The following is a 12,546-nucleotide window of genomic DNA, read 5'->3' on the forward strand; positions in this document are numbered from 1 at the left end:
AGTTTTACCATGAAAGACAATATTTTAATACCTGCCAAAGATCTGCAGGCCACATTATCTTCTGTTTCCACATCATCACACCATGCTAACCACATAAACTGAATACCTTCCAAGGAGCTTGAGTATCTTTACAGTACTCTGCAATTCTTTCTAGCCATCATGGCAATTAAAAATTAAAACAAAAATACATAAAAGAAGTACAAAATTTTAGGCAAGTGGATGTCAATTTTTTTTCTAGTCTTCACCACCACTCCCCCTGTTCCCCCCCCCCCAGTCAGAACAGTTTATTTTTAAGCTGTGCTGTCAAAGCTGGAGGGAGAGACAGTCACCAACTCCTCTGTCAAACCCACAGGGAGCTCAGTAGCACAGGTTGCCAGATTGTTCTGGGTATCTGGTTAGCAGTCAATTGTCAGAGCAACACAGAGTCTCTTGGTGTAGCAGATAGTGGTATTATTACAAATTCAGTCCAGATTAGCATTATTCAGGTATGCCCTAAGAGATAATGCAATAGCTCATTTTGAACAATTTCTTATGTAGTGCAAAACCAGCTGAAACTTTGGGATAGTTTAAAGACTTAGGTACTTTACTCTTTGCAGGTCTTTGTAGTTAAGCAGCTCACAAAATTTTATGAGCTATTTGTTGGTAGCAAAGTCTGTAGTTGTAGTTATCCATTGACATGAAGATGCCTCAATCATCCCTCATCAGAAAACAGAGTAATTTGTGATGTGTTTTCCCTAGAGACCTGCAGATCAGTGTTAAAAGGTCAAACCTGGCTGTCCTAGTCTGTAATTTTCTGTAGTGGTTTTTGGATTCCATAGATTCAAGGATTTCCATCAAGGTGCCTTTCAGATGCAAAACTATTTTTTTGTTAAGCTTACAAGTCCCACAGCCAGTAAAAATTTGGTGTCATTGCATGCCTTCAGATGTGTGCATGTGACCCTACTTAAACGGGTTGCATTGGTGCATTGGCCATTTAAAAAAAAATAAAATAAGACAGTTTGACCTAAGTGACAAAAAAGTTGTCTTGAAAAGGTATTCACTCTTCTATTGCCTACCAGTAATTTGGTCAGTCATTTTTAAATTTCATATGAGCTTTTGTGAAAATGAACAACCAGTCAAACATGAAGATCCTTCCGTCTGATTTGGTGTGAAAAATTGAGATATTTTGGTGAATGGCTGGATAGGTCAGTGTACACATAGGAGGAGATAAATAACTTGTTCAAAGCAGTCTAGGTGTGGGAATGAATGTAAATGAACGTTTCATGGCTGTGGAGAGATTGACAAAGCCCATGTTATTTGTGGTAGACCCTCTGGTTCATAAAAATAGTTTCTAAGACAGTCTGTTCTGAGTTTGGTGTCTCTCAAATTAGTAATCAAGATCTGCTGCTTTCACAGAGATCCCTGTTCTGGCAGGGGAAAAGGCCCTGTTTTGGTTGTGGGTGCTAGCTCAACTGGTGTGTTTTTTCTCTTATGGGACTGTTAAAGGCCCAGGTAGTCTCACTGGTTTCCAAACAGCCTCACTGGTTCTGTTTATTGAACCTTGTACAGCAAGGTATCTGTGATTGTAGTGTGGGTTTGGTTTTGGTTTTGTTTTTGTTTTTTTGGCAGACTAGTAGTCACACTTAAGATGCCATGAATTGCCTGAGAACCGCTCTTTCTTCAGTCCAGAGTGCCAGTCTCTTGCTTGTCAGACTGAAGCAAAATACTATAGTCTGATTATTTGAAAGGCTGTATCTGTAGACAAAGATATTTATTTAATGTCTAATTAAATATTAGACATTATAATTGTCTAATGTTTAATTTTATTTTCCTTTGGTTGTTTTAAGAGTAGTTTTTGGCACAAAATACTGAAGTGGATTTCAGATTGAGGCATAACAATGAATGTCATAAAAAAATGCTCCACAGTATCTTAGAAGTCGTTCAGCTGAGTCTGAGCCTGTCTGCAGAGCTTATTTCAGTGAGGTCTCTGTGGTGAGGGGCTGGAGGGAGGCAGCGTGGATTTCATGGCTGCACAGACTGAACAATGTGCTGATGGGAGCACTGAGAACAGATGCAGTGGGAGCTGCATTTGTGGCTTCCATCTTCTACATGACCAAGGTGCTAAGTGAGAGTCACATGCATGGATACTTGTGCAAAAAGCTGTTACTTAATATTTCTATTGTACTTTAAAATGTTCTGTACTTGTCAGTCGGGCAGCTTGCCCTCTGCTCATGCAGCTTGGTTTTGTTTGCACTGGGGCCCATGTGGGTTGCTTTGACCCTCGTGTGCTTGAGTCTGGGAGTTATGAGGGCAGGGAGAGTGCTTGTGTGACCCCTAACGGAGGCTGCTGAAGAGAGTTGCCTGAGCTTAGGTAGAATGTGTAGAATGAGTAGAATCCATATCTACAAAATAACCTGATTTGCAGTGACTACTTTAGTGTAACTTTGAAGTAAATATACTGTGGTGTATATATATATATTTTTTTTCCAGAGATGAAGCAGAAAAAAATGTTTTAATTTTTCAGCAGATTTACTGAAACTGCAGCATTGCTATTATGCTCATGAGGCTTTTTAAAATATAATCCTGAAATGTGAATTCAAGTGTACCTGAAGAAGCCTCCTGCAATTTATATTATTCCAGTAAAACAACTATGTTACTTGCTTTAAATTATGTTATTTAAGAACTTTAAGCTCATTTTGATGAGGAAATATGGTCTAGTCCTTGGATGTTATTTAATAGATGTGGTAGGCCATTCTGTTTACAAGCTCTTACAGCAAACACTCACAAATCCCTATTGGTAGGGAATGAAAAACCTAAATTTGCTATAGTTGGTTTTATTGCTATCAATTTCCAGGCCTCCATTTCCCTCCCCTTTTCAATGTTAGCAAGTATTTTTAAAAGAAAATAAGTGTTGCTGTAGGGAGTTCTTTTTTGATGAAGTCTGCATTATTCAGTTCTGTACAATTTCAATTGGAGATACATTGTTATAAAAATACATCTTTCAAGTACAGTGGATTTCACTTGTTTTGCTGATTTAAAATGATTCTTGACTTTCACATGCAAAACCTCTGCGTGTTTAATGCTTGCTTATTCTTTCTTCTAGCTTGGTCTTTCCAAAACATGTTCAATTCTTTCCACTTCAAAGGACTCAGATATTTCCCTAGTCATGTAGGCATAAATTTTGTGCCTTTTGACTGCTGTTGCATGCCTGTGTTGATTCCTAGCTGCAGGAAAATCAAACTATCAGGAGACTCTCTATGTAGGCTTTGCCTTAAGCTCTCAAGTAAGGTAGTTTGCAGACTAATGCAGTGATAATCTAACTTTAAAATGCTAGTTGCACCTAATAATAAATTCCATTTCTTCATCATATTGCTATTATGGATATTTTTGTACTCCAGGAGAAAGTTGATCTGTAGTTTCTGTCTGACCCATTTTATTGTTGGAGGAAATCTGATGCCAGGCTCTTGCCATTTTGGCAGCCTCACAAAAGGGCTAAGTTATTCTGCGAGTCTTGACTTGCCAGATGTATGAAAATATCTCTCTGCACAGATAAATCAGCAAGGTACAGCAGTATTTTTGGATCTGGTACTGCTGGGCAGGTACAGTATTCCTAGATAAAGAAGGCCTAGTCTCTCCAGAAGGAAACTTGCCAGATTATTACCACACTGTTGTTTTCCCTTACCTCCTGAGTTTCTGGCTTTCTCAGCCCATTTCAAATGTTTCAGGCTTCTGTGTCTGAAGAGGGAAGTGTGTGCACTTTTTTTTGGGTGTGTGTGTGTATATATGTATATATATGTGTATGTATGTATATATATATATATATATATATATATGCGTATGTGTATATATATATATATATATATATATATATATACTATATATATCTGTGGTGATATGGTAGCAGCCAGCTGTTTGATCTTTTTGACAAGAGGCAATGCATTTTAGATGCTACAAGATGCCTTTTTTATTATTTTTAAAGGCTGAAGAGGACACTCTTAGATGCACAAGTTCAAGTCGTCTTTTCCTTTTTTTCTCTCTCTCTTTTTTTCCCTGAGAAAGTGTTTAAATCTTTACTTTTGTTGTGCCTGGTATTTTTTTCTTGGCAGTTATGTCAGAACAGCTGACAGTGATTGCTTCAGAAATGCCTGGATCCCTCTTAACACTGTGGCAGTGCTGGTGCAGCACACGGGGCTGTTGATTCCAGGTGCCCCCAGCTGCTCCAGCCCAAGGTGCTGTCCTGCTGCTCACATTCTTTGCAGGATCACCCTTGCTGTTGGTTGACAACCCATTTTGCCTGCTGGAAAGGTCATTCTTTAATTTTATTGGTTAGAAGAGCCCATGAGAAGCTGGGGAAGATGCTAAATACTGCTTTTACTGAAGCCTTTGTGTAGGTTTTGGTGCTTTAGATTGGTTTGATTATATTTCAAAGAAGAGTATTTGGAATGAGTTTGTACCTCTCTTGCCAAGTACAACCACCCACCCAGGAGCTGCTGATTCTGTTTTTTTTCCAACATATTTTCTTGTGTTATTGCTGCTTAGGCATCCCCTTCAAAGTGATTAATTGTATGAACCATATCCATACTCTTCAGGAGAAGAAAAGGTGAGATTTTTTTTTTTCCCCCTCCCTTTAGTTTGCAGTAACAAAATTTTAAAGGTCTGCTTTCTAAAAGTATTTGGGTGTCTGGCCAAGGGTTTGTCAAGAATGCAGAGAAATTCTGTTCTTTTCTTGTCTGTGAATGTTAACATAGGTGGGAGGCAGTTACCAGGTGGTAGGTACCCTGTCCTGGAAAATGGTTAAATAGTAAAAGAAAGGATTTAGACTTAATATATTGAGGGGTTTTTTGGTTTTCTTTATCCATTTTTACAGGCATTTCAATTTGTAGTAGTATGGTTTGAAGACTTCATAGTGTTGTAGATACTGGATGTCCTAAAAGTGTTTAGTCTGGTGTTGCTACTTTTAAGTCTATTTACCTCTCAATCTCTTGAAGGTTAAATTGGAAAATTGTGGAAGTTTCTAGACTTCATTGGAAAGGAAAAAAAAAAAACATTTTACTTAACGAACATCATTTGCTGTGCACATCTGTCTTTCTGGATGAAATTTTCCTCTTTCCTGTAATGTTTAGGCTTGCTTTCTCTGCCCATTCTACTCTATCTCTACCAGCTTCTCTTACTGTTAGTTTTGGAGGATTGTAGTGGTGGGCACAAATCCCCATGTCTCTCAAGGGCAAAGTTTGCCTCCTGTTTATTTCAGGTTTGTGTCCTTTTTTTCCTCCATCCTGGTGTTAGGACAAAGTAACAAAGTTAGATGCAAAGTAAATCAGGTGGGGAAGCTTAAGCTTTTCCATCTCGTTGTCTGTCTGTCCCCTCTCGCTGATACTTGACACTCTTGACCATTTTCAGTGAACTACATGGTGCATGAAACTGAAAACTAAAGAGAATTCAATAAAATCCAATGGTTGAGTGGAGTCCAAATTAACACTTTGCACACAAAGGCTCAGGGAGCTCAGGAGGTGAGGATTTAGTTTGGTCACAAACTGCTTGTGCAGTCATGGATGAGCTTAAGGCTCAGCACGTGGTGCATTCTCAGCAGTCCAGGCTGAGTACAGCTGCAGCATAGAGTGTTGTTAGAGAGAAGCTGATGGAGTGAGAGGGGAAGAAGCTTTGGGAAGTAATAGGAGATTGGAGTGTATTGGGGGGGAAATTCAAATTTGCAGCTCCCTAGGGAAATCATACTAGTATGATGAGTGGATATTTGGGAACGTAAGAAACCCCCCACTTGTCTTGTGCTTCTGGGGGGAAAAAGTTAATTAAAAAAAAAAAAAAAAGTCGTAAGAAAGCAGTGAGTGATGTATGAAGTGTGTCCTAAATAAGCCAGTGTTAGTCAGTCTAAATGATGAAGCAAGATCTGATTTCTAAAGCAGCTGATGTATGTGGTGTGGAGGATGTAACTGAGGTTTTTAATTCTTTAATACCTACACCCAGGTAGCGTGATTCAAAATTGCCCTACCACAAAATTTCTCTATACTGACATGAAATTCTGTAGAAACTCAGGTTTTACTGTTGAAATATCAAGAGAGACTTCAGGGTATGTAATAACAAAGGAGAATGAAGACTTTGCAAAATCTATTAATCTGTCACGAAGTCTCAGCTGTCAGGTGATGACTAAATCACCTTTCAAATTATAGCAGCATGAACTGAAATAAGAGACTAAATAGTTATTAAATGAGCACAGTCTCCCCAATATAGAGTATTGTTTTTGTTAGGTCTTTAGTGCTTTCTTTTGCAGGTAAAAAGAAAATTTAAGTATTTGATTTGGATTTCTGTAAGAATTAGTGACTTGGAATATGTTCATACTACTTCCTGAGCTTGAGCTATGCACAGAGACCAGGCAAGCCTGCAGGGGTAGCTTTCACTGTTGTCTATGGTGTACCTTAGTATTTGCATCTATGCCTTTATTTCTGTCAAGTGTTGGATGCTAAAAATTTGGAAAGATAGACTTTGAAACATCAGAGTAAACCTCCCTAGAAAAAGCCTGGAAGTAATAATTCTTGGGACTTGTTTCTTCTTTCCTGTCCTCTATTCCCTGCCCGTTTCCCCCTTCCCTCGCCATCCCCCACCCCTGCCTCCCATACAGTTTTAAGTGGCCATATGATGGTGTTTTGTCTCAGCTCATTTCTTCTGTGAAATTATGCTGGCAGGCCAGCTGATGGATAAATTAAATCAGAAGTCAACGATTACAGTTTGTAGGTTTATGCGATGCTGAGGAATAATTGAATACTGCCAGGGTATTTAATGAAATAAAGAAAGGTGCTAATTCCAGGAACGTTTTTGTCAGGTTTGGTAGTTGCAGTGCTCTGGTCTATAAAATGATCCTGAATATGCTTGTGTTTCTAGAATAAGGGAATTGTCGCAACACTGAGAACTCTTGAGGTTCTCTATAAGTATGGGACGAACAGCAGTGAATCAGGAACTTCTGCATATTAAAGAAAAAGCAGGCTATGTTGGAACTGTTTGAGTGTTTCCCCTCCATTTTCTTGTTATGAATTACTTTAAGGAGTACTGGAAGAACCTATATATTTGTAAAAGTAAATAGCTGCTGCCATCAGGAAGTTTCCTATATTAGTCTACAAGAGTTTGAGTTTGATGCTGCAAAGTTCCTTCAGCCACTGGGTTGCAAGGGGTAAGGGGTAGTTCTCTAATATAATTTGGCATATAATTGGGAATAAGGAGTATAAAATTATACTCATTCAAGGAATGAATTTTTGTGGCCCTCCAGAGGAAAGCCACAAAAATGATCAGAGGGCTGGAGCACCTCTCCTGCAAAGACAGGCTGGGAGACTTGGGATCATTCAGGCTGGAGAGAAGACTCCAAGGAGACCTTACAGCATCCTTCCAGTACCAGAAGGGGCTTACAGGAAAGCCAGGTTGGGACTGTTTACAAGAATGTATAGCTGTAGGACTAGAGGTGGCTTTACACTAGACTAGGGTAGATTTACATTAGATTAGATACTAGGAACTTCTCCAGTATGAGGATAGCGAAACACTGGAACAGGTTGCCCAGAGAGGTGATCAAGGCTCCATCCTTGGAGACATAAAAAGTTAGGCTTGGCAGAGCTCTGACCAATCTGATCCAGTTGAAGATGTCCCTGCTCACTGCAGGAGGCATTGGATTAGATGACCTTTAAAGGTCCCTTCCAACCCAACACGTTCCGTGATTCTATGGAAACCTGTTAAAGATACCAATGTTCTTCAGTTACGTTGCTAGAGAATATGTCAACTGTGTTTAACCTCTCAGATGTTGGTAACTTGTCACCTGCATGAGGTGGTGTTAATTGGCCCGCAGGGTCTGTGTATTACTGCTGAATTATTATGCCAGAGGAGAGGTAAAGTCTGGCATTTGTGAGCTTGGGCATGGTAAAACCTTTTCCTTGTCTATGGGTTTATTGCGTTTGTGTGTCTGTTGTAAGAATATATTCTTTGTACTGTGTGAACTGTACAAAGTAATAATATAAATTGCTAACTGCATAAGCAGGTGTTACATTAATCCCATTATATCTCCACTGAAATAAGAGGCACTGTTGTATGGTGGCAGTTTCAGCTGTATCTGTTGATATTAAGAGTGCAAATGCATGTTCTATATTCTGCCCAGCTGTTGGACATGCAATGTGGACTTTCTCTTACCTCTCTTGGTCTCCAGTGGTTTTATTGTTTGGGGACTTCAGTGGTTTTATTGTTTGTGTGTGGTTTTTTGGCTTTTTTGTTTTTGTCTTTCTTTCCCATTTTGCTTTTAGCTTCTGAAGGAGTAAATTGTTCTAATTGTTAGGTTATGTGACATGCTTGATTAACTTTCCAGAGTGCTTCCTTTGACAGTTTAACTAGAAATCTTAGCTATTTGTGTGTTCGTGGATGAGTGTAATTATGCTTTCTAAATAGATTTATTTTTGACACTTCACTTAAACTTTCTTATAACGGAGTATTCACATCCTTGCAAGAGGGGAGAGAAGGGAGTGCTATGTGCAAGAATATTTAATGAAACAAACCCCATCAAATTAGCTGGCTGCCTAGCATGCTTCTGAAAATGTTGAAAAAGGTATGAAACTGAAGTGCAAAAAACCTGCAGTCATCTTGAGATAAAAGCACCTTGGCAGCTGTAGTTAGGAGTATCATATATGTAATACCATATTGGTTTGTGTTCTTTGTTATTCCAGCACAAAATGCGATGAAGGATAAAGGCTGCAAAGTTAACCACTGGAATGTCAGGAAATGGCAATTCTGTCAATTTGGCTGAATAATCTTATCTGCCTCACTTTGTAGTTTTAATATGTTGCAGCAAAATCCTAAGGAATGGTAGAGAATTTGATTACTAATTTCGGATGAGGGAAGGTCATACAAGCAACGGAAGTAATAAAACCATGCACTTCAGAGTAGTGTTTTTAACAGACTATTGAACAGCAAGTTTTAAGAGAAAGTTTCAAGGAAAGTGGAATTAGCCATGTCTGTTGGTAAAAGCCTGCATTTACCTGACTTTGCAGTTAATTAAGGTAAGCATAATTAATAAGATATTTTAAATTTGTAAAAGTTTTGTATGTTTCTGTTATGTTGTCCATGTGTCTCTTTCCCCTCTCCCTGCTCTTCTGCCAGTAAAATGCTTTTGATTCTAAATCAGTGACTTGGCTCAGCCTTGGCAATTTCTTTGACTTGACCCAGCTTTCACACTCTATGTAGGTAGTGTTCTTACCCAGTTCATAGAAAAGCATATCCCTAAGGAGTGAATCTGAGTTAAATAAAGTAGACTTTATTAACAATTCAGAAGGGCAGATTGACTGGCATGTGATAGCTGTGTTGTGCATCCTGGAGCTACAAAGCAACTGGAGAATGCAGAGCTGGTTGAGAGATTTACAGCTGCTTCGCCTCACTGACTCAGGGCAAAAGGATCCACAGTTTATTTTCATTCTTGATGTTTTGTGAGCTCCTGAATTTTCTCGTTTCCTCTTCTTCACACTTCAGACATGTATCTCTTTCCACCATCCATGTATCCAGATGCAGCAGGTTTGAGGATGTTTAGGACTGAGATTAATTTTTAGGGAAAGGATCCTGAAAGTATTTTCCCCCATTGTGCCTGCAACTTCTCATGTTTCACTGTGATTGAAGGCTGCCTGAGCAAAGATGGCCACTAATTGCCTTCTGCTTTTGCTACTGGGAATGAAGCCAGTTGCCCCCCAGGGGAGAAAGTGGCTTCCTATCTGTTGGGGTATAGATGATGACTTTGAGAAAGGATGAAAGCAAGGTAACAGTTATTCTTTGCTGGGAGGCAGCCTGTGGCATCAGTCCTTCTGAGACTCTTAAGTAAATGGCAGCTGTTGTGGAAAAAGGGCATTTGTTTTGAGAGGTTCTCTGGAGAATGTTATTCTTCATTTGTGGAAAGCCATGGGAGAAAATTGCTGCTGAGCCTGAATTTCTTCTCATAGCCTCTCCATTTCACCAAATAAACTGTAAGATATTTATCTTAAATATACATCTGTGGTGATGATTTTTGGAGCAGTTTTTGTAGCACATGCTTATAGAACATTTTACATCCTTTGAACTTTTGAGAATTATTATAAAAAATAATCCATTCAACACAGAATCAGTGCTGTAATTCTGTAAGGGATAACTATGGTTATGCATGACTAGGAGCTTTAAATCTTAGGTTTAAGTACTGAACTTCTTCCCAATTACTTGAAGCTAGAACGGTGTCTAGCGCTGACCTACTTGTGTTAGTCATGCACTGTTAAGCTCTTTTGGAAGCAGTATTTAGGCAGCTTTTGTCTTCTCTTTCCTCTTTTAATGAGTAAATTTGTGACTTCTGTAGTACAGTTCACTCACTGGTAAAAGGTGACATTGTGACTCAGGTGTGTTACTGGGGGTTGTTACCATTGACTTCAATTATTTGCTTCTGAGTGGCTTCCCTACAAGTAACATGAGTGACCCAATTTGGAGAGCAAAGCATAGTAAGCTGACAAGTCTCTGGATGTGCACTGAGGTGCACAGAGCAGATCTGTTTGAGCTGGGTTTTAAACTGTTGCAGCCACAGTAACATGGAGTTCAAAGTAAATGCTTTGGCAGTTGGCCTGCAGTCACCAAACTGTTCTTTAAAGATCTTCTACGACATCTCTCTTCCTAATCTGTTGGCTAACATCCAAGCGGCACACTATATGGCTAAATGTAGGTAGGGTAGGTGCACTCCCTGTGTACAGCTGGCATTTATCATTACAGGCTCTTGCTGTCTTGCTGCTTTCTGGGTTTAATAGGATGACATCAAAAAACCCTCTGGAAACTGAAAAATAGCTTACAACCTCTCTAAGGTAGAGGTGGATCTACATGTACTGGAAAGCTGGAGAAATTAACACTGTTTGGATCCACTACCGCTGAGTGCCACATCAGTCTCTTCTTAAAAACCTCCAGGGACAGAGAATCCACCACCTCCCTGGGCAGCCCATTCCAATGCCTGATCACCCACTCTGTAAGGAATTTTTTCCTAATATCCAACCCACACCTCCCCTGGCAGAGTTTAAGCCCATGCCCTCTTGTCTTACTGCAAAAGATGAAGGCACTAGTACAGAGAAAACTCTCTCTTTGAAATATTCCATAATCCTATTGCTATTCAGCTTCAATAAAACATACATTTTTGAAGTCTTTTAAATTCAATTTTAACAACTTTATTTTTGTGTCTTGGATAATAAGCAGTTTTTCTCATGCCATTAAAACTCTTTGGTAGGTATTTTGCTTTGGTATAAGCAGTCTTTGTTGTTTTGTTGTAGTGCTTTTCTTGTTCTGCTGTTGCTGTCATAATACACCACTTTCCAGTGAGCCCTCACTTGCTGGGGGAACATTGGTCCCTTCTCCCATGACCTGCTGGGATGAGAGTGCTGTACAGTCCTCTCACACAGGGTAGCACCTTTCTGACCCACAGATGGTTCTGATTCCTGGTAGAGTGGTTCTGCTTTGATCTCACTCTGTCAGAGGGAGTATGATTCACTGGGGCACTGGACTTGAGAAGAGGCCATTTGGTCACTTGGTCTCAGCTGTGTCAGGGCCTGGGGGTCAGGAGCAGAGCTGTGAGCACCCTGGGGCTGTGTCTGCAGCATTGCACAGCAGGGGCAGTTGTTGACTGTGTGGCCACACGATTACCTCCTAATAACTGTATACTTTTTAGTTGGATATTCCCTTCATTTAGCATTGCCCTGTGACCACACCATGGCTGGGTTAGCTGTTGACTTGGAAGGAATGCAGGAGAATATTTCTGCTGAATTTATTGGAATGCCTACTTACTTCTGCTTCCCTTCTTGTATCCATCTTGGCTCTGAAGTTGAAATGGATTTTCTTTAACACCACCCCTACCACAGAATTATACAACAAGCCTAAAATTATAGTTTGAAGATTGCTAAGTGTCATATAATTAAAAAAACCAAATTCCTTGAATTCCATTACATTGTTCTAGTTTTGGCCCTTCTCTCATCTGTGTGCAAAAGGCTTTTCTTGTAAATCAATACCAGATTATCCATACATAAAATAATGTTTTATCTGTAAAAATACAGCAAGCTCAGCTTTACAGCAGGTTTGGAATTGATCATTTATTTTTCTGTGTAGGCTCTTGCTAAAAGAACTGATTTTATGGCATGTGATAAGCTGTTGAAATATAGAGCATGTTTTTAGCAGGAGCTAACAATTCCTTAATCTGGTAGGATATTTGGATTATATTTCTGAGGTTGCTTAGTAAGGAATTTAGGGCAGAATTTTATGATTTCAGGCTGCCTTTTAACTCTCTTGGAACTCGGTAGGTGTGGGGGGTTTTTTTTTTGACGTTACTGAGTTGAAATAAAGGCACCCAAGGGTGTGCCTTGTATTCAGTTTTCTGAAACTTTTTTATTATGATTAAGATTTAAATAAGCCTGTCTTTTTGTTTAAATAATATACAATCATTTTTTCCCCTGTAATGTTTCTCTGTATGTGGTATTGGCTGCATGATATTTAACAATGTGGAAAAAATGGCTTAGCAGTAAGTAACTGTGTTCCTGCTATAAAAAG

General features: G+C 39.3%; 1 protein-coding gene across 2 annotated transcripts in view; it reads left to right on the plus strand.

Moving 5' to 3' along the window:
- JMJD1C (jumonji domain containing 1C) overlaps positions 1–12,546 on the plus strand; it is a 163,981-nt gene that overhangs the window by 24,008 nt on the left and 127,427 nt on the right. The gene's annotated exons all lie outside the window — the stretch shown is intronic.

This window comes from Heliangelus exortis, chromosome 7 (genome assembly GCF_036169615.1).
Source record: "Heliangelus exortis chromosome 7, bHelExo1.hap1, whole genome shotgun sequence".
In the NCBI taxonomy this organism is placed as follows: Eukaryota; Metazoa; Chordata; class Aves; order Apodiformes; family Trochilidae; genus Heliangelus; species Heliangelus exortis.